Source organism: Anser brachyrhynchus, assembly GCF_964034855.1.
Source record: "Anser brachyrhynchus genome assembly, chromosome: 14".
NCBI classification, from domain to species: domain Eukaryota; kingdom Metazoa; phylum Chordata; class Aves; order Anseriformes; family Anatidae; genus Anser; species Anser brachyrhynchus.
Genome location: NC_137709.1, coordinates 19,626,475 through 19,644,374, shown reverse-complemented (window position 1 = coordinate 19,644,374; position 17,900 = coordinate 19,626,475). Strand labels below are relative to the sequence as shown.

General features: G+C 41.9%; 1 long non-coding RNA gene across 5 annotated transcripts in view; it reads left to right on the top strand.

The window, feature by feature from the left end:
- The first annotated feature begins 333 nt into the window (after positions 1-333).
- The window catches only part of LOC308177739, a 41,515-nt gene continuing 23,948 nt past the window's right edge, over positions 334-17,900 (top strand). The window contains exons 1-4 of one of the 5 annotated variants that reach the window (XR_013939376.1): positions 334-895; positions 1,191-4,602; positions 6,183-6,382; positions 10,348-12,080. This is a non-coding gene — a long non-coding RNA (uncharacterized lncRNA). The other 4 variants (XR_013939378.1, XR_013939379.1, XR_013939377.1 and 1 more) reach the window with 4 other exon arrangements.

The following is a 17,900-nucleotide window of genomic DNA, read 5'->3' as shown; positions in this document are numbered from 1 at the left end:
GAACCAGTGCTGATCTGAAGTGGAAACTATTGGGGGTTCAGGCTGTGGAGCTAGAGGTTTAATCTTCCAGGGCTAAATCAATGGATCAGAGATCAGAGCCTGACCCTACTGTTTGTGCTGCTACCCTGCGATGGGTGGCTGAGTTTGCAAATATCCCTCTAATGCCTGGTAAATGAATGTCTACAGTGAACAAGCAAGCATTGCCACACTTGCCAGCCTTGAGAGAGAAGCTTGTGGGATGAGTGGGCACCAGTTTCAAGTAATCCCTCTCTCAAAAACAATCTGTCTCGAGTCAATGGTGAGCAGCGTCAGGATGGGGTAAGCAATCCATGCTGCTGCTTCTGCTGCATTGTTTGTGGGTAAACAAAGGCATTTAGGTAACCAGACACATAATTCCAGCCCTTTTTAATAAGCCTCAGTTACACACACAGAGCATCCTGATGCAGGTATGGAAGCTTGGAGCTTAGCTGGTTTGCTTGCCAGCTTTAAATATCAGTTATGTTATTCTGGATACCAGTGGTGTTAGACTACAAGTCTAATCTCTTCTTTGTCAGGGTCTCACTTTTTATTTAGATTTTAAAACTGTATTCAAATGAGGTTTTGACCGAAACTGAATCACTATGTACTTGAAAGCTAAAGAGCTTATCAGGCATCTGATAATGTTTTCAGGATTTCCCCAGATTAGACCGCGGAGTGTACAGACAGGAAGCTGAAGTATTGAGCGCCTGACCAGAGCTTCCTCCAGTGCAGGAGTGGGGGTTTCTCTGACTTGAATCTTTAGCTCTGCATGCATGGTCTGAGCCTTGAAGTCCAAAGGATAAAAAGCACCCAAATCTCCTAGCTGGGTCCTCCGAGCATGGAGAATGGAGCACTGCTCTTAAGGCCTGCTTGCAAGGTCAGCAAAACAGTTCTCACCTCTCCCTGCTGTTGCGTTACCTTCCTGGCTCTTTATCAAGCAGGGAATCAGAAAGGGACTTTCCAGAGCTATAAACATATGAGCTGAAGAGATGGGATGAACCCTTATGCAAATGAGTCTTGATTCCCTTCCCTTTATAAAGTTAAAATGTTTTTGAGAGAGCAACAGATCATCCAGAATGTGGGTGTCCGAGGTTATTGCCTTGGAGTGGCTGTATCTCTCTCCTTGCTGTCTGTCTGCCTTTTTTTTCTGCCTGTCTGTCTTTCCATTGTAGAGAACAAAGCGGAGTGATGTAAAATAGAAAACGAGAAATGCAAACCTGTGGTGATTGAAGAAGAGGAAGGAAAATGAAAGAGAAAAAGCTGAAGAGTGGGAAAAAGATAAAATAAAATGAATTTTGGGGATTCCACTGTGAGTAAGAGCTGAAAAAAATGTAAGCTGATTTATTACATGCTTATCTTCTGCCTGAGAGCCAGTGCGCTTTGTATATATGAAAGGTAAATTGCACATTAAAGATTGAATCAAAACACCAAATTCTTCCTCAGTTCCTCCAGCTGTAAACCAGAGTAATTCTGTCAACTTTGATGGATTTACATTTTGTAAACAGCAGCAGATTCAAGATAAAATATTTTAAGTCGTTTTGAGTTATGTTTATGCTAAAGTGATAAAAAAATTTACAATGACTTTTAAATAATGCTCTGTCAGGGAAACAACACGTTTTCTAATGCTACTCTTCACCAGGCAGGAGGTTTTTTTGCTATTGTCATTGCAGTGCTGTTATGACTTTATTGTGAATCCAGTGGCAATATAGAAATAAGGGGTGATGATATTATGTGCATATATATTTTCCTTGCATTATGATTTATGTATATTCATTTTTATTTTAAACCTGTATCTTAACAACTTTTTAAACAGGGAGAAGGCATGAGTTAATTGATGTAAGTATTTTTCTCTCTCTCCATCAAGTGCCAATGATTTTGATGATAGCAAGTATATGACTGCAGCTGAAGGGTTTAACTGGCTATACCTGGTTTTCTTTCACGTTGATCCTTTACTCTTCTCAAGATGATTTATTTATTTTTTTCTTCTATATACTGTGAGCTTAGCTGGGCATCCAGAAGTTTGTTTTGTATTTTGGAAAAAGAGACAAATGAAATGCCATGGGTTTCCTCGTAATATCCAGATTCTTTGTAGGGTTGGAAAGATGCAGAGAGAGGTTTCTGGAGTTTGCAGGATAAGGCAGCTCCCATACCTCCCTCTCCTCACCTGATTAGAGCCAGTTACTCTTTTTTTCTGAATGGTTTGAAAAATACAATTTTGAGTGAACTGAAATTATTTACAAAGCTGAGTGGAGCGGTACAAATAGTATTGGGTAAATAATCAAAAGGAAAAAAATATTTTGACATTTTCAGAATTAAACCTTATTTTTTTTCTTTTAAAATACTATTTTCATTTTCTTATTTGTTCTCGTGCAAGAGTAATAGCAGAAAAGTATTTTGTTTTAGGCCCGCAAATAGCTTCTAGTGTACCTAAAATGATTGGTTTTTCTTTTCAGAAAATAACTATAATAAAAATCATTCCAGATTCAGCTAAATGGCATTTTCTTTTGCCTTTTTCCATTTTGGCTAGTGGATGAACACATGGCTAATTGCCAGGGCCAAGGGTGCAGACCGTTATGAGGACCGGCTATATTTCACATTCATCTGGGAGAATGCTGAGATTTTATTTTCTGTGGGAAATGGTGATGAAAAAATGAATTGTTTTGATGATAAAAATGTATCCTTTTATGTGTTTTTACTGGTCAGATCGAACACATTATCCAGCTTTTCCCACAATTACAAAAGAAAAGACAAAAGTCATCTTTTATTATCAAAATAGATTTTGTGGAAGGTTTTTGAACAAATTCCCTAGTGTCATGAGCAATGCTGCAGCTACTCTCTTTGCTGCAGTGTTTCAGGTATCAGTCCTCCATCTCAATTTGCTTCAGGTGCTCAGAGCAGTTTTGTGTTGGACAGCAGAGCCCAGAGCTTCAGAGGAGCAGGATGTGAGGGCTGCTGGGACAGCAGGACAAGGCTGCAGTGGGGATATGTTGCCAGGACAGAGGTCTCAAATGTGTCTGTGGTGGCCCAGGGCCTTCATGGGGGGATTCATTAAGAAGAAGTCTGGAAAATAGAGCTGCTAAAAACTGTTTCAAAGCTGCATATGGGGTTAGGAGGCTTTGATCATGCTGGATATCCAAGACTCCACTGGCAACTTGATCGCATGTTAAGTCTGTGTACACATCAAAGAATGTCTTTACTTTTCACTGTAATCCTTTGTAGTAGTCAACATACTTGACTAAATATTTGAGAGACGATTATGCTGAATCTGAACGGCACCTAAAATTATTTTCTTTAAAACCAGCTCTGGTGAGCTCAAGAGGAGCCAGCCTTAAAACTCTGGCGAGCCAGCAAGCACATCCCAGAGGAGGGCAGCTTGGCTCCCCGGAGGCTGTCTGTATCAGTGGTTCTCAGCCTTTTCTAAGGGAGCCTTTCTGAAAAAAACACTCCTGGACCATTTCCCATGGCCCACAAGGAGCCGTCTGCACCTGCAGGCAGTCACTGGCAGCATCCAGAAACCGGCTCCCGGCTCTGTCTGCCAGCACTGGTGCCTCTGCCAGCAGGCTGGGAATAGATGTGCTTTTTTTTTTTTTTTTTTTTTAATCTTCTAAATGAGCTCGTTCACAGAGCAGTTCCTGGTGTCTGACAGAAAGCAGTGGTCTGCAGCCCACAGGCTGCTTAACGGATCTACCTAGCTCGCAGTGGCTAGGGTGCCTTCACCGGGTGGTCATGCAGTGCTCTCAGGCGATTTTATTAACTCTTGTGCACCTTTCTCTGAAGTAACTGTTGCCAGTTTCCCCAGTAGTTGAGCTGTTTCATTATTCTAATATTATACTAGTTGATTTCAGTGAATTAATATCAAAATGGGCTATGAATGAATTGAAAGCATGTTTGCTCTTCATAGACTATTTTCAGTAAATATGGTATAGTTATAATAGGAAATATAAATACAGCAATCTTTTATATTTCAAGCATTTATATGTTGAACCTGTTTTAAGCAAAAATTATCTCTGGCCTCTAATGGATTGCTAACATTATAATTATTTATTATAATGTGCTTTTCCGAATAAAATTCTTGCTGGATGATCATCACATTCCTTTTTGAAATAATGGGAGGGTTACTAAAAAGTTGATTAATGCTTGCCTGTTTTTTAAGTGTTTGCACAGAGCCTAATCATTTTGGGTTAGTAATATATAACATAGCAGTTAAGCAGTGACAAAGATCTGTGCAATTTCAATGGTTGAATCGTTGCCAGTTCTTTTTATTAAAAATGTGGCAACTGGAAGGAAGCGAGCAATGGCCATCTACTCTTTCCTGTTTACTTTTTCCCCTCTTCCTATATTTTTGGATGTTTACATGACGTCTGAAGTGTATGGCTTGACCAGTCATTTCAAGCTCTCGGTTCCACTACATTTATCAGGAATTGGTTTAGCAGAGCAGTTCATAGTACCACCCTGCATTTTCACGTGTTGGGAGACAGCATGTGTGTCACTTCCAGTGTCTGCGACGTGTGTGTGCAGTGGTCAGATATCTGAACTGAGGAAGAAAGTGTTGCTGGATTTGGGAACAGCTCCACATTCAGAGAGGTAGGCCTTTTCCTTCCCCTCACTGTTAGTCACTGACATGAAATGTTTTGCTGCTTTAGAGGAAAAACTTACTGCTGAAATTAGAAGGAATGAATAGGGATGGAGTTTCACAGATTTGCAAGGGCTTTTAACTTCTCAGTTCTCATTACCCTCGTTAGCATGCTGAAAACTGCCTTGCTGGCTGGCCCTGCTGTTTCTTGCAACATCTGGGGAGTGTCAGTACAGCTGTTACTGCAGTTGTGTCAGTGTACAAAACGCATGTTTTAGACTGTTTACATTCCCTGCGGTGTGTTTCCTCCTGTCATCTGAGAATATGTAAAAAGAATTTTGGAGCACATAGATGTCTGCATTTTTCAGTACAAAAAACTTGCTGGAATTGTATTCCATATAGAGCTGTGACCTACTGTGGCTTGCTATAAATGTAACTTTAACTGTAGGCTATAGAGATTACTAAAATACCTACTTTTAGAAGGTTTTGTAATTATTGCTGATGGCAAGAAAGTTTTTAAAATATGAAATAAATTTTTCATGATATGATCCACATTATTGTTTTAAACAGCTAAGTGCTCATACATGGCAGTCTAAGTGTGAATATGTTTTTCCTAGTGATTTATGTGCTTTGTCATGTGCTTTTTCTTTAAATTAGTGAACAAATGCAAAAAATGTCAGTTTTAGGTCAAAAAATGAAATGGAATATGCAATCATTTATATCTTTCATAAAGGAAAATGGTCTGATGCACAAAGCACTGTGTTGTTGGAAAATGTGATTAAAATGGAGACAACAGAAGTGAACCCCCAGATAAGCAGGGTGGAATAATTCTACAAGGGAGGAAATTGAATGTTTGTTATTCGTGACTTGGGCATTGGCAGCAGAAATGTAACTACCACTTGAAATTAAAAATGCATCCAGAAAACAACTGGGAGTTTCAGAAAGCATTTTGGGAACAAATGCAGTTGCTTTTGCCAAGACCAAAATATGTGTGCGGGCTAATACCGATTCATCATGAAAGTGATTTTTTTTTTTTTTCGTTTCAAACACAAATTAACAATTTCAGATTTTTTTAAAAGTCTTTTTTGTTTGGTGGGGGGACAGTGAAAATGTCTGTATAGTTTCTGGGCTGCGAAGGCATTATGGACATGCATTTACCATCTTGAATGGTTCAAGAGAAGGAGTACCCACAGGGAGTTCCTCATCTGACATTGCTGATAGTCTTCACGAACGTGGTGAGAGCCCAGGAAGTAATCTTGGAGCAGGGTGTGTTTAGCACTAATGTGTCTCTGTCTGATGTGATCTGGTATTAGAACGGTTCAGCTCAAGAGCAAAGCTTAGGTGGGCCTTTTCTTTGCAATTGCACCAGAGGTTTGCTCTTGCATTTTTTCAGTATTGAACATGATTTTTATAAAACTAGGAAACATTTATGGCTTCTCTACATGTGAGCACTCTTTGCCTGCAAACATGGATATTAGCTTTACTGAAAAGGATTAACAAAATTGAAGGTGTGTTAAGATATAGGCAGTGTTTGCCTTGTACCTAAGCAGCTGTGTCAGGACCTCCTTGCTGATCCTTACTTCATGAACAGAGCAGCTCCACGGGCAGTGTGAATGATGGAAGAAAACCTGGCCAGTGTAGAAAAGGCCTGATTGCTGTGGTGCCTGTCCTGTAACCTGAGAGGAGCCCAGCACATCGTGCACCTCCTGTGAAGCAGGCATGTGGGGAAGAAATCAGAATTACCATGGGAAGCAGGGGGTCAGGGGATGCTTCCTCTACGTGAAAGTTCAGGTAAGAGGAAAATTGAAGAATTTATTATTTTTTTTAATGGAGAAGACAGGAAGAGTCGGAGCAGGGGTTTAAAGATTAACAGTCGAGGTTTTAAAGGTGAGGTCTAGGTTCATCACGCTGAGCAGTAGTTTCCTGCTGACCTGTGCACTACAAACAAACGTGCCAGCCGGTGTGACACTGCTCCACGGCTGTGCTGTCGTGCAGGCTGAGTGAGGTCTGCCCAGCGTTTTGCCCTCTTGCTTCAACTAGCCAGATGTCAGCGTGGCTGTGAGATGTGTGTTTTTCCACTAGCTGTTGGAAAAATGTATTTAACTAAGCAAGGGTGAAGAAGATGCATTACGTTCCTAATGAAATGTGACCATATTCATATTTTATTTCAAGTTCCTCATCAGTGTTAATTAATTACCACCCATGATGAGCTCATCTGAATAGTATCTGGATTTCATGAGAAGCTGCAGTAGGTCATTGACTGGTTAAGAAGCATTAAAATCTCACTCCTCGATGTTTGTTCAGACAAACACAGATGTATTAGAAAGAAAGGTAGTAATGGCAACATGGAGCATAAAAATACAGGATGGTAAGGAAAATGCAGAGAATTTACACATTACATTAACTTGATGGCTTTAGGATCATTATGTTCATTTCCTGTTAAAACATATTTAATACAAAAGGAAACTTATGGAAGAATAGTCTTCAGGCACTTAACATTACTTAATCACTCTAAAAAGATTTGCCTTTTGGTGTAGCAGTAAAACTTTATATGATGATTGCCTATTAAGTATCTGTCCTTTAGGGATAGTAATTTCTACTGTAATAAGATCTCCAAGCTGTAAGGTACTAAGTGACCCTGCTGGAATAGGAAAAAATAATGTTTTTTCAAAAAGTAGATTTATGGCTTGTTGAGAGACTCAGCTCCTTGCTGCTCTTGCAAAGGCAGAACTGTGTAATTTTTGTGAGCTTTCTTCTTGTTTGCAAATGCATGAATTTAATTCTTGAGCAAATGAGTTCTCAGAGGGTGGGCGACCCTCCAGGACTGACACTAAAAGGACAGAGGATGGTGCACATGAAGTTGATAATGGGTCAAAGCAGAACGTGGTTGACACTGGCATCGTGTATTTTTAAGATCAAAGAGAACTAACACAGTGCAACAGCATTAAATGCAGCAGGCAGACTGAAAGAGAATTTGACCTTTTCTCCTACCTAATTATAAAAACCCTTTTAAGTCAGCTTACCTTGAAAATGACTGTAGTTATGAAGATGTACCTGTCCATACCTGCTGTTTAGGAATTTCAGTAGGACGCAGGCTGTGCTGATAGGGAAACCAGCTGGGCTCTCCTCCCTGGGGATACCTTTGGGACGGGTCCTTCTGCAGAGCTTCAGGACAGAGCGGAGCTGCCCACCACAGCAGCAGGCATTGGAGGTTCCCAAGTCTGGGATGGTAATTTTAAAACAGGTACTCATTCCCAGCCCTGCTTTGGGGGTATCTGCCCTCCATGCTTGGCTCTCTAGAAAGGCAAGCCGTTCACCTGAGGCGTGGGAGAGGTGATTTCAGCTTCCCCCAAGCATGGGGCTGGGGAGCACCCGATGCCCAGCTGCCCTTACGGCCTGCCAGGGCTGCTGGGGCGCAGCTGCCGGCGGTACTTGAATTTGCCTGCTTGGGGCTACCTCAGGTCCATTTACTGTGTTTTGAAGAGGATGATTTACCATTATCCTGTCTTTAGTGTCCGACTGGTCAGTGCAATACAAACAGGTGTGAAAGTTGGGTGTCTCCTGGCTCTAGGTGCTGACCACACCATGCCGACCTCTCCTGGGCACTTCACAGAAATGCCGTGCATTGAACACAAGCTCTGGAGTCTGTCCCAAGGGCACTTCTTTTTGATCCTTTCTCTGTTTTACCATATTGTGTTTTCATTTATGGTCATTTCATTTTTTTTTCCTGCTTTAGGTTGGAAGAGTTACTACCACAGCAGGGCCGCTGGCAAATACCTTGCTTAACATCAGAACTGATCTTTTTAGCAAGCAGTGCTAATCACAAAAACTAGACAAGCAAAATTTATCGCTATGGTATCCTATTCCAAAGTTGATTAGCATATTATTTGAGGGTCTTAACAAAAAGTTACCTTTGTTATTTTTTTTTTCTTTAATAAAGTCTCATGGAGTCACGGGGGGGGGTTGAACTGTTCTGAGGGTACCACAAGACACTTGCTTTTCAAAAATGTTTGCTCAGAGGTTTCCCTCTCAGCAAGAGAAATGGTTAAGAAAACATTTTTAATTTCTGTTATTTGGTTGACTGGCTTAATAGCCTAAGAAAACAATTGCAGCAGTAAAGACGCACGCGCGCGCTGTTGGATGCCGCAGAAGCCGAGCTGTTGGATGTGGTGCCAAGCACCACGCTCTGCGCTGAGGCTCTGCCCATCAGGCTGCGGGTGGCACCAATTTAGCTGAAAAAGTGGCACTGGGTGTTAGCAAGAATTACTAGCTTCAGTTTTCTTAGATGTTTGTTGTTTATTTGAGGTGAAGGTTTTATAGATAAATTCAAGAGATACTCGTAATTAAATTAAATGATTTAGAAAAGCCAGTAGTGATTGCTGTAGGATGGGCTGTAAAAGAACAAGTTTTTCACATCTGTGCAGAGCTGGCTGCTCAGGCAGTTACATGGCACTTGTGGCCCGGCTGGTGAGCCTTCCCGGGAGCTTTGAATTCCTGCCACAGCTGGGCAAATGTTTTTTTTTTTTTTTTTGGTTGGAAGAAGTTGGGCTTTTTCTAATCTAAAAATTGGAAATACTTTGCAGCTTTGAATCAAATTACTTTTTCAAGGAAAAGCTATAAATTCCTAGATACCTGATAAAATTTGGTTTCAATGTTCTTATTTCAGAAATTTAAACTTATAAAAATTATACTTTTGTAATTTAAGAAAAGCAGTACTAAAACAAAAGAACTCATTTTCTTTGAATTTCTCTTTGAATCATTCTGTTAAGTAAATTTGCTTACATTTTGTTTTCAAGTGTAAAAGATTTAATCTGAAAACACCTTGACATCCAAATATTTTATCTCAGATGAAATATTTCTTTTCATTGAACCTAAGGAGATTTTTTTGTGACACCTCATCTCACTGGAACATAAAGAAATAGGTTTAAAATGTTCCAAATAAATCTGAAATTGATTTTTTTGTAATCTGAACAGTTTGTGTGTGGTGCTGTGCAGACGTAGCATCTTAATGACAGCCTTTGAAGAGATGAGTACATTATCCAACTTCTCACCCAATCTGTTTTTCCTGAAAAACTCTGTTTGGGGTATGAAGTTTGACACCAGTGACTTCTCCTAGGTTTGTATAGAAATGATGAGGTGTTTTGAGGCTGAGATGTCAGCTTTGATCTTCAGTGCACTTGAGCAGCAGCTTATCTGCAGGCCAAGGCTCCTGTCTTTGGGTGAGGCTGTCACCCTGGGACAAGGCTGTCACATCAGGCAAGGCTGTGTCACAGCACAACTGCGCCGTGACAGCACTGAGGGCTCCTGCTTGCCTTTTTGCCACCCAGACTCTGACGACTCTGCAGTGTTGCGCCCATGTCAGAGTTCGTTCTTCTGAGCTTCTGGAAGGTTTATTTTGTTAACGGAGATTGCTGTGTGACTCTGGAAGGTTTTACTTCTCTGTCTGTGTTGTCTTACTTTAATAAAAAAGGAAAAGGAAATGTGTAACTTACCCCTTTGAAATTCTCAAACAAAGGCTCCCAGAAAAGCGCTGGGTGTTGTATTATTGAACTCCTTAACTATAAATTTCATTTTTTTTATTACTAGGAATTCTGCTATGTGTTAGGGCACCTTCTGTCTATGTATGTGGCCGAAAGAAAACATAAAATAGCCCTTTTCTCGATATATATGTCCTCAAGCTATTATTCTGCATCTGACCTATTGTCTGGATAGAGTTGCTTTGGCTGCAGCGAAGATTTCACTCTTCTGTTTTACAGCACCTGGAGGAAAGCCAGGCACTGGGAAGAGAAAGCAGGAGTATGAGGTGCTGCTGCGTGTCAGAACGGCCTTGAAATGAATGTCGTGTATTCTCAGCTTTGAGAACTGAATTCCATGGGTTGTAATTGAATCCTCTGTCAGACCCATGGGGCTCAGTTCTTCAGCTTGGATATTTCTGTCTTCACATACACGGGAGATCAAAGAAGCACTTGATCATGCGCTGACTCTTCCAAACGGTGATAGCAGCAAATAGGAAAGAGAAAGAATAACTGATGTGAATCATTCTGACAGGAGGTTTCACTGCAAAGGCCAGGTGCTCACATGTTAAGTAGCTGTATAATGACTGAACCCTTCCTTAGCTGATGGGCTCTGTGGTGCTGCTCGCTGCTTAATTTGATCATTTCCTCTTAGTTTTATCAAGGTTGCATACAAATTGCTGAGATGATGTTGAATGAATTATGGTCCCCAAATATTGTGAGGTGGTGCAGTGATGCTAAAGGTGTCTCTGGTGTGCAGCAACATGCTGGTCCCGCCAGGTCTGCCAGCTGCTGGTCTGCTTTGGCCTCCTGTCTGGGCTCGCTGCTGTGCAGTTTGTTTCTTTTGTCCTATGCCAAATACTCATTTTCAGCAAAAAATAAAATCAAATTGAATCACAGCTGTGATGAAAGAATATTCATTTGCATCAGCACCCCTGCATAAACACAGTTTTTCTTTCCTGAGGACGGTTATATGCTCCCAAAGTGCTTGGGTTAGGGAGCTTCTACTGTAATCAGTGGTGGCAATGCATGTGCTGCTTGAAGGCTTGGCAGCACCAAGTATCCCCTTGAAGGTACATTCACTCAAGTCAAGGACTGTTAAACTTCACGTTTCTCTCTCGGGAGATCTACGTTCAATTTTATTTTTTTTCTTTCAGGCATCAGAAAAACAAGCTGTGGTCTCCAAACATGTGAAGAAGTATAATTACCAATGAGCTTTCTACCTGCTTCCTGCAATAATAACCCCTTCCTAAATTACGTTTTCAAACTCAGTAAAATGGATCAGTCACTGATCTCATCCCTGTGGTGCAATGCTCTTAAAAACACAGGGATATTAAAATCCCACAGGTGCAGGAGGAGCGCATTCAGCTAAGTAGTTTAAAACTGTCACGTGCCTTTTATTCAAAAAATGTATTTATGCTAGAAATAATCAGATATAATCACTGTTGCCTGTGGATACAGATGTACCTTTGTAATGATGTGCTTTTCGTTATGAATTTCTATTCTAGGGGTTGAAGAGTTTCTTTGTGTCTGCCTGAAACATACTATGCTCACCAGTCATGAGATGATGGTTCTTGGAAAAGCTTACCAGCTCCTGCTGGGACAATATCCATTAAACAAGAAGAGGGAGAAACGCACAAAGAAAAGGAGAATTTTGAAGTTTCATTTCTGCCATCTTCCCTGTCAGGAAGAGGAAATGAAATTGGAGGTCACAGTTAGCAGAATCTGCAAATGATGAGAGGGTGAGGCAGCAGCTGCACAGAACTCAAAGCAGGCAGCGCGGTGGATGTTAGGCAGCTGCAGGCACAAAACTGCATCGGCTTCCCCCGCTGCAAAGCCCAGCCTCCAGGCAGTGATGCAGCAGAGACGATGTGTATGTGATGGCAACCTCACAAGGCCCCTGCTGAAATCAAGATGGTCTTTGGTACAGGAGTTTTGCAGTTCTCTATCTCCAAGGGCAGTCCTCAAAACACGGTGTAAGTAATGCTGTTTTTGCTCAAAAGTTTACAGTCGCAAACTAACAATAGTGCTGCCTGTGTCTAGCTGAAAGTCTCGAAACTTCTGTCCAGCTCTTGAACTCCAGCTCTCCGTGAATATTGGGCTTGTATGTAGGGAAGAGTTGTGCTGCACACGTGTAATGAAAAATTAGTATTTGTGTTCTGAGCTAGAAGGTGTTCTGATCATACCTGTTCATGTGGCAACTGGGCAAGGGAAGAGCTGTTCCCAAGGTTGGTCACTCTCAAGCCTGTTTCTTCTCAAAGTTCTCCAGGTATTTTCTGTGCTCCACACCTGCTGCCCAAGGGAGGACAGACTGCAGCAGTCGTGCACAGGGCTGTTTTGAAAGCAGAAGCAAGCCTGCTGTTCAGCCCTGGTGTGACCACTCAGTGTGCTCTTCTTTTGCTGCGGGCTCCTGCAGTTACTTTTGCATCTTGCTTGCCCTAGGTGACAAGGCATTTTCTTTCTGGATATTTCTGCTTCTTTTTGTTAAACCAGACAATTAAGCTTTCAAGTCCCAAGCTGTGCTGACAGCACTGCATCCTTCCAGCAGAATTAAAAGTATTTTTAACATGCAGTTCCAAGTCAGTGTGCCTTCTGCCTGTCTACCTGCGCTGCCTTGCAATGCATGCACTGATCCTGCTCTGCTGTAACCCGATGGTCTGCAGGCAGCCCCAGGCCGCCCAGCTCCCCGCAGTGCTGCAGCTGTGTCACAGTGCTGAAGGTGACTCGGATTCAGTTCCTGATACGCCCTCGGGTGTGTGAGCTGACTGACGGGAATCCTTACTGAATTTGCCACTTCTGAGCATGAGCACCAGCAGCACCAGCTTCACGGCTCTCACAGCAGCATCTCTGCTGAAGGATTCTCTCAGCTTCTTCTGCTCCCTGACTTAAGAAACCGATCTCTTCAATCTAGGCCTCTAAATGTTTAATTTCAGAGTGAAATTTTGATTTTTCGTTGTATTTTTTTCTCTTTGCAGAATCATTCAGGTGAATTCAGTTGTATTTGTTACTACTGCTGTAGATTTGAAACTTGATTTGGGGGCAAGTAAAGCATTTACTAAAAGTATTACCCCTCTCTGTATCTTTTTCAGGCTGATCTATGCCACCTTCTGGTGCGTACTCACAGATCTGTGTATTTTGTTCTGAATAAAGCAATGGGCTGAGTTCTCCTGCTGCAGCTGTATCAGAGCAGCCTGACCACCTGCATTTTGCAGATGAATAAATGGAGAGTCCAGACCCTTAAAGTGAGGAACCCTGAATTCTGCTGCATGCCTGTTGCGTTTCAGTTGTGGCTTTCTGCTTTTTATTCCCAACAAACAAATGAAGACAAACACCTCCACCCTTCGTCTGCTATTCCGAGCATGCCACAAGGTCACATCGTGCCTCCCTCTCCCTTGGCCAAAGCTCTGTCCCCACTTGGTGATCCCTGCCTCCTCTGGGGCATCTCTCCTGAGGCTTCCCTCCCATATCTTGTGGGATTTTTATTTTATTTATTTATTTATTTTTGTAGCTTATTCCCCAGGACTCCCGCTCCAGGATAGCTTGAATCTGGTCAAAAAAAAAATTACAAAAATGCTGGATGGGCTCATGTGCTACTTCAACAGCAGAATGGAAACAAAAGGTGGAGCAACACGGGGAGGGGGGCAGCCAGATAGCGAGGAGCTGCTGCTGCAGCAGTAACTCAGGGCTGGAGGTGCTTGCATGTTTTGCATTGGAGGTAATGTGAGAAAAGTGTCGTGTGGCATCAGCCACCTCTCCCTTTTGCTGCCTCCCACCCCATCATCTTAAGCCTCTGCCTTTCTTTTTGATGCTGTGCATGCCTTGTCTGGTGAATGTTGATGAGAGAGGAGTGAGTGCAGGCTGCAGGCAGGTGTTTATGCTCAGCAAATGATCTTAGGCCTTTTCAAATGAGTGACTGCACATTGCACACTCCTCTAGAGCTGGCTCTGCTTGCTACCCTTTGGTACCCCAAGATGAGATAGCTGCTGCCAACTGCAGCTCATCTTTTTTTGGCTAGCATCCCTTTTTGCTTCCAGGAAAATGATGAGTTTATGTCAGGTTCAGTAATCCCAATGTCTGCACAGCTGAGAGAAATAGCACTTTAATGTGTGCATGTGTATATATGGAAACTACAGCTTTGACAAGCCTCTCTTCTGCCTTGGTAAAGAAACAGCAGGACTTAAAAGCCGTGGAGTTGCAATACGCTGGCTAAGGTCACCAGTTTTCAGTGACTCACAATCTGCTATTCTGGCAGTCCAACCATACAGCAGGTTGTGCTTTTTTTTTTTTATCCTCTGTTTCTTTCTTAAAAAAAAAACAACAACACACACACACAACTTTACATCAGAAAAGCTGATACTTATAGACATCCTGGAAGGTCTCTCCCTTTGACAGGGTGCATGTACTCAAGTACAGAAAGCTCTGCTCACTGGCATCCCTCATGATGCTCCACCAGCCTATTTTTGCACTGGCAAGGAGGTTCTCTTTCAGTTTACATTAGGTGAGAGTTACTTGGAACGATATTCGGTAGGTTGTCTCTCTGGTACTCACCCTTACTTTCCGCTTTCTGTACGCTCACCGCTGAGCTGGGGAGGAGCTGGGCACAGGCAGCTGAAATGTGCTGGGGCACTGAGATGCCGCTGGCTGCCACTAACTGTCTAACTTGCAATGTGAGGGACAGGTTCCAGCTTTTTTCCTTTTCTGTACTAAAGGTAGGTCTGACACTGCCTCAGCATTTAAGGATAGTATTTGGAAATGGTCGAATAATGTAATTTGTTAAAAGAACCTGAAAAGAAGAACCTGACTTCAATTTTTCATATTTTATTTTCAGGCTTTTTCCAACTTTTCTCACATTTATTTTCCTCTGTCTTTCATTTACCTCCCTTTTCCCTCCCTAGCTTTGTTGTTTACCACCTGTTGAAAATACTCTACATTTTGGACCAAGCACATGTAAAACCATTGGGAAAGGTGGCTGTTTCATTTCAAGATATAAGGAAACTTTAAAATCAGTTTTAAAATAAACAGAAGTTGCCCATTAGATTCGTCTGCATGGGTTAGTATCTGCTGCTTACCCGTACACCTCCATGGCCGTGCAGGAATGGGCACAGCAGCAGAGCCCTTGGTTGCACAGCGCTGCTGAAGGAGCAGGCAGAGCCTGCAGAGTGCATTGCAGGTATCTTTTAGGAGCAGGTCACAGGCAAATGAATCAATTTGTAGAAGAATAGTCTTTGCCAGGATGATTCATGCAGATTCACAGGAATGTATGAAATAATGGTCATTAATTTGTTTAGGAAAAAAAAAACCAGCCATGCATTTGCACTCTCTATAGATATCAATTCAATTACTATTGTGCTTGCGTCTCCTTGTACTCCTGTGAGAAATTTTATTCTTTATTTATTCTCATTTTATAGACTGAGACACAGGGACATACTTGGCTGAGGATACAACATGAATCTATCTGAAGTTTTCTAGGAATTTTGCCATAGTTAATATCACTGATTGAAAGGCTTGAATGTAAAGAAGGCCGTTGATGCTTTCCGTAGCCTGGCCCTCCTCTGAATAGACGCACACAGATGTCCAGTTTTAGCTTGTACTGCTGCTCAGAAATTTGCTCCGCCTATTCCTGCTGGTGAGAGACCTTGCGAGAGAGGGAAATGCCTCTTGATGCCTATGAATCATGAGCACCACAGGAGGCAGGACCACCTAAACCACAGCCCCACTTCAAAAGCATCCTGCTAGCATTTGACACCTTTGCTTGTTTTTCCACATTTCCTCCTTTCTTTGTTCTCTTTTGCAAACTCAGACTAGGAAGGGTTTTTCCTGGATATAGATATCTTCAGCTTTTGTGGCTTTGTGGGGCACGTTGCTGCCAATCCATCGGTTCATGCAGAAAGCCCTCCAGAGCAGACCTCCAGCCTTCAGTGTCAGGGCTTTATCAGTGGAAATTTTTATCTTTTCTAGCAGGAAAACAAAGCTCTTCTCTTGACTGAGATTTCAAGCAGCGCTGACAGCATTTGCTGGGGTGCTGCCAAATAATGAAGGGCAATATTTTCTTAAAAAAGCAGAAAGTGTATTAAAAGTTTCTAGGCTGTGTTTGTGAAGATCTCAGAGTCGCTTGATTAGGAGCTTGAAGTTGGTCGGACTCCTTCCAGCTTCCCCACTTCACCCTCCGTTCTGCATGATGCTGCAGCTGTTCTGATGAAAAACAGTTATTCAAAAATTTGCTTGTAGCTATGGCAACCTTCATGCACTGTATTTCAATTGAAACTAAAACAGCAGCAGAAGTTTCTTAATAGGATATTTATGAAGATTTTAGTCTTTGTACATTTTAAAATGGAAATATTCCATTTTTAAAAGAGGTTATCAAAATCTCATTAATTTTGGAACTGCATTTTTGTTGTGAGAGCTCCTGCTTAGTTTTTTTTTGTCTCGTTGTTTAAGATCCCTCTGGTTGCTTTAACTCCTGAGAGCCCAAAACCTGGGGCACTTAGCAGCCAGCAGCTTGCTCCTCCTGCTTGTGCCTGGCCTCCCGCTGTCGCTAGCAGATAGCTGTGTTTGTAATGGTACGGTGGAAGGACATGGAAACTGGTCTTGTATGCGCTGGGCTGGCTGGGCTGGAGCATTGCCAGTCTTTGCCTTCCCACGGTAAATAACCAGGTAGTTTATTTTACCCTTTGCCCATGCAGTTTCCAGGTGTCAGCCTGCTCTGGGAGAAGCAAATAGGTGTGCTTACAGTTGTCTTATTTAGCACCTCAGTGATATTTCAACATTTCTTCCCAAAGGCACAAACTTTTGGGGGTACTCACATTTTGGCTATGCACAGCCACAATAGGTTTTAGCCTCACAGGCAGCTTGGTGTGTTAGCTTGGAAGGGTTAAATTCAGAAAGCTACTGATTTTCTTTTTTCTTCTCTCTTCTTTTTCTCTGCACATACGCACCTTCAAAATCATGTGGATAAAATTAAGCCTTGCTGAGATGTGCACTCTGCTGCCTTAAACCCCCTGAGCTGTGGTGTTATGTTCTGCTGCCTCCGAAGTGTGGATTAGGTCTCATTAATACTGGTTCTTGACCAATGGTTTTGACACAAACTTGTCAAAGGGATTTGCCTAATTACAGCTGAAACAGCAAGGGCTTTTTGCTAGGAAGCTCCCAGCACTGTGGCAGGGAACTTTGCTCTCAGCGATAGGGCTCATGGCCTCCAGCTACTGTGGGTACATGCCTGCTTTTTTTTTTTAATTTTAATTTAATTTAATTTATTTTTATTTTATTTTATTTTATTTTATTTTATTTTATTTTATTTTATTTTATTTTATTTTATTTTATTTTATTTTATTTTATTTTATTTTATTTTATTTTATTTTATTTTATTTTTATTTTTGTCACCTGGGCAGGTTTGAAGCTGCCGGTTTGCTGCTGGAAGACACCTGAGGTGGACAGGCACACTCCTCAGTTTGGTCCATTATGCAGACTTGTATTTTGGCACCTTTTGTTCATACCACCGGGCATATTCCTGACCCACACAGTGAAATGTCCTTTTTTTGGAAATGTCTCACAATAGGTAATGATGAGCCAGCTGAGGAGGTGTTCTCAAGGTATTCAAACAGGATTTTTGTGTTTCTTTATACTAATCTGTATAAGAAGAGTTGAATCGATCACATCTCACAATGTATCTAAGAGAAAACATCCAAGAGATGGGAAATGTTCAACACCCTGCAGCTTTCCCACTCTGCATTTCAGGTGACTGGCATTGTCTCCATGCTCCTCCCTGCACAACGAGCATCTCTGATCCACATGCCACA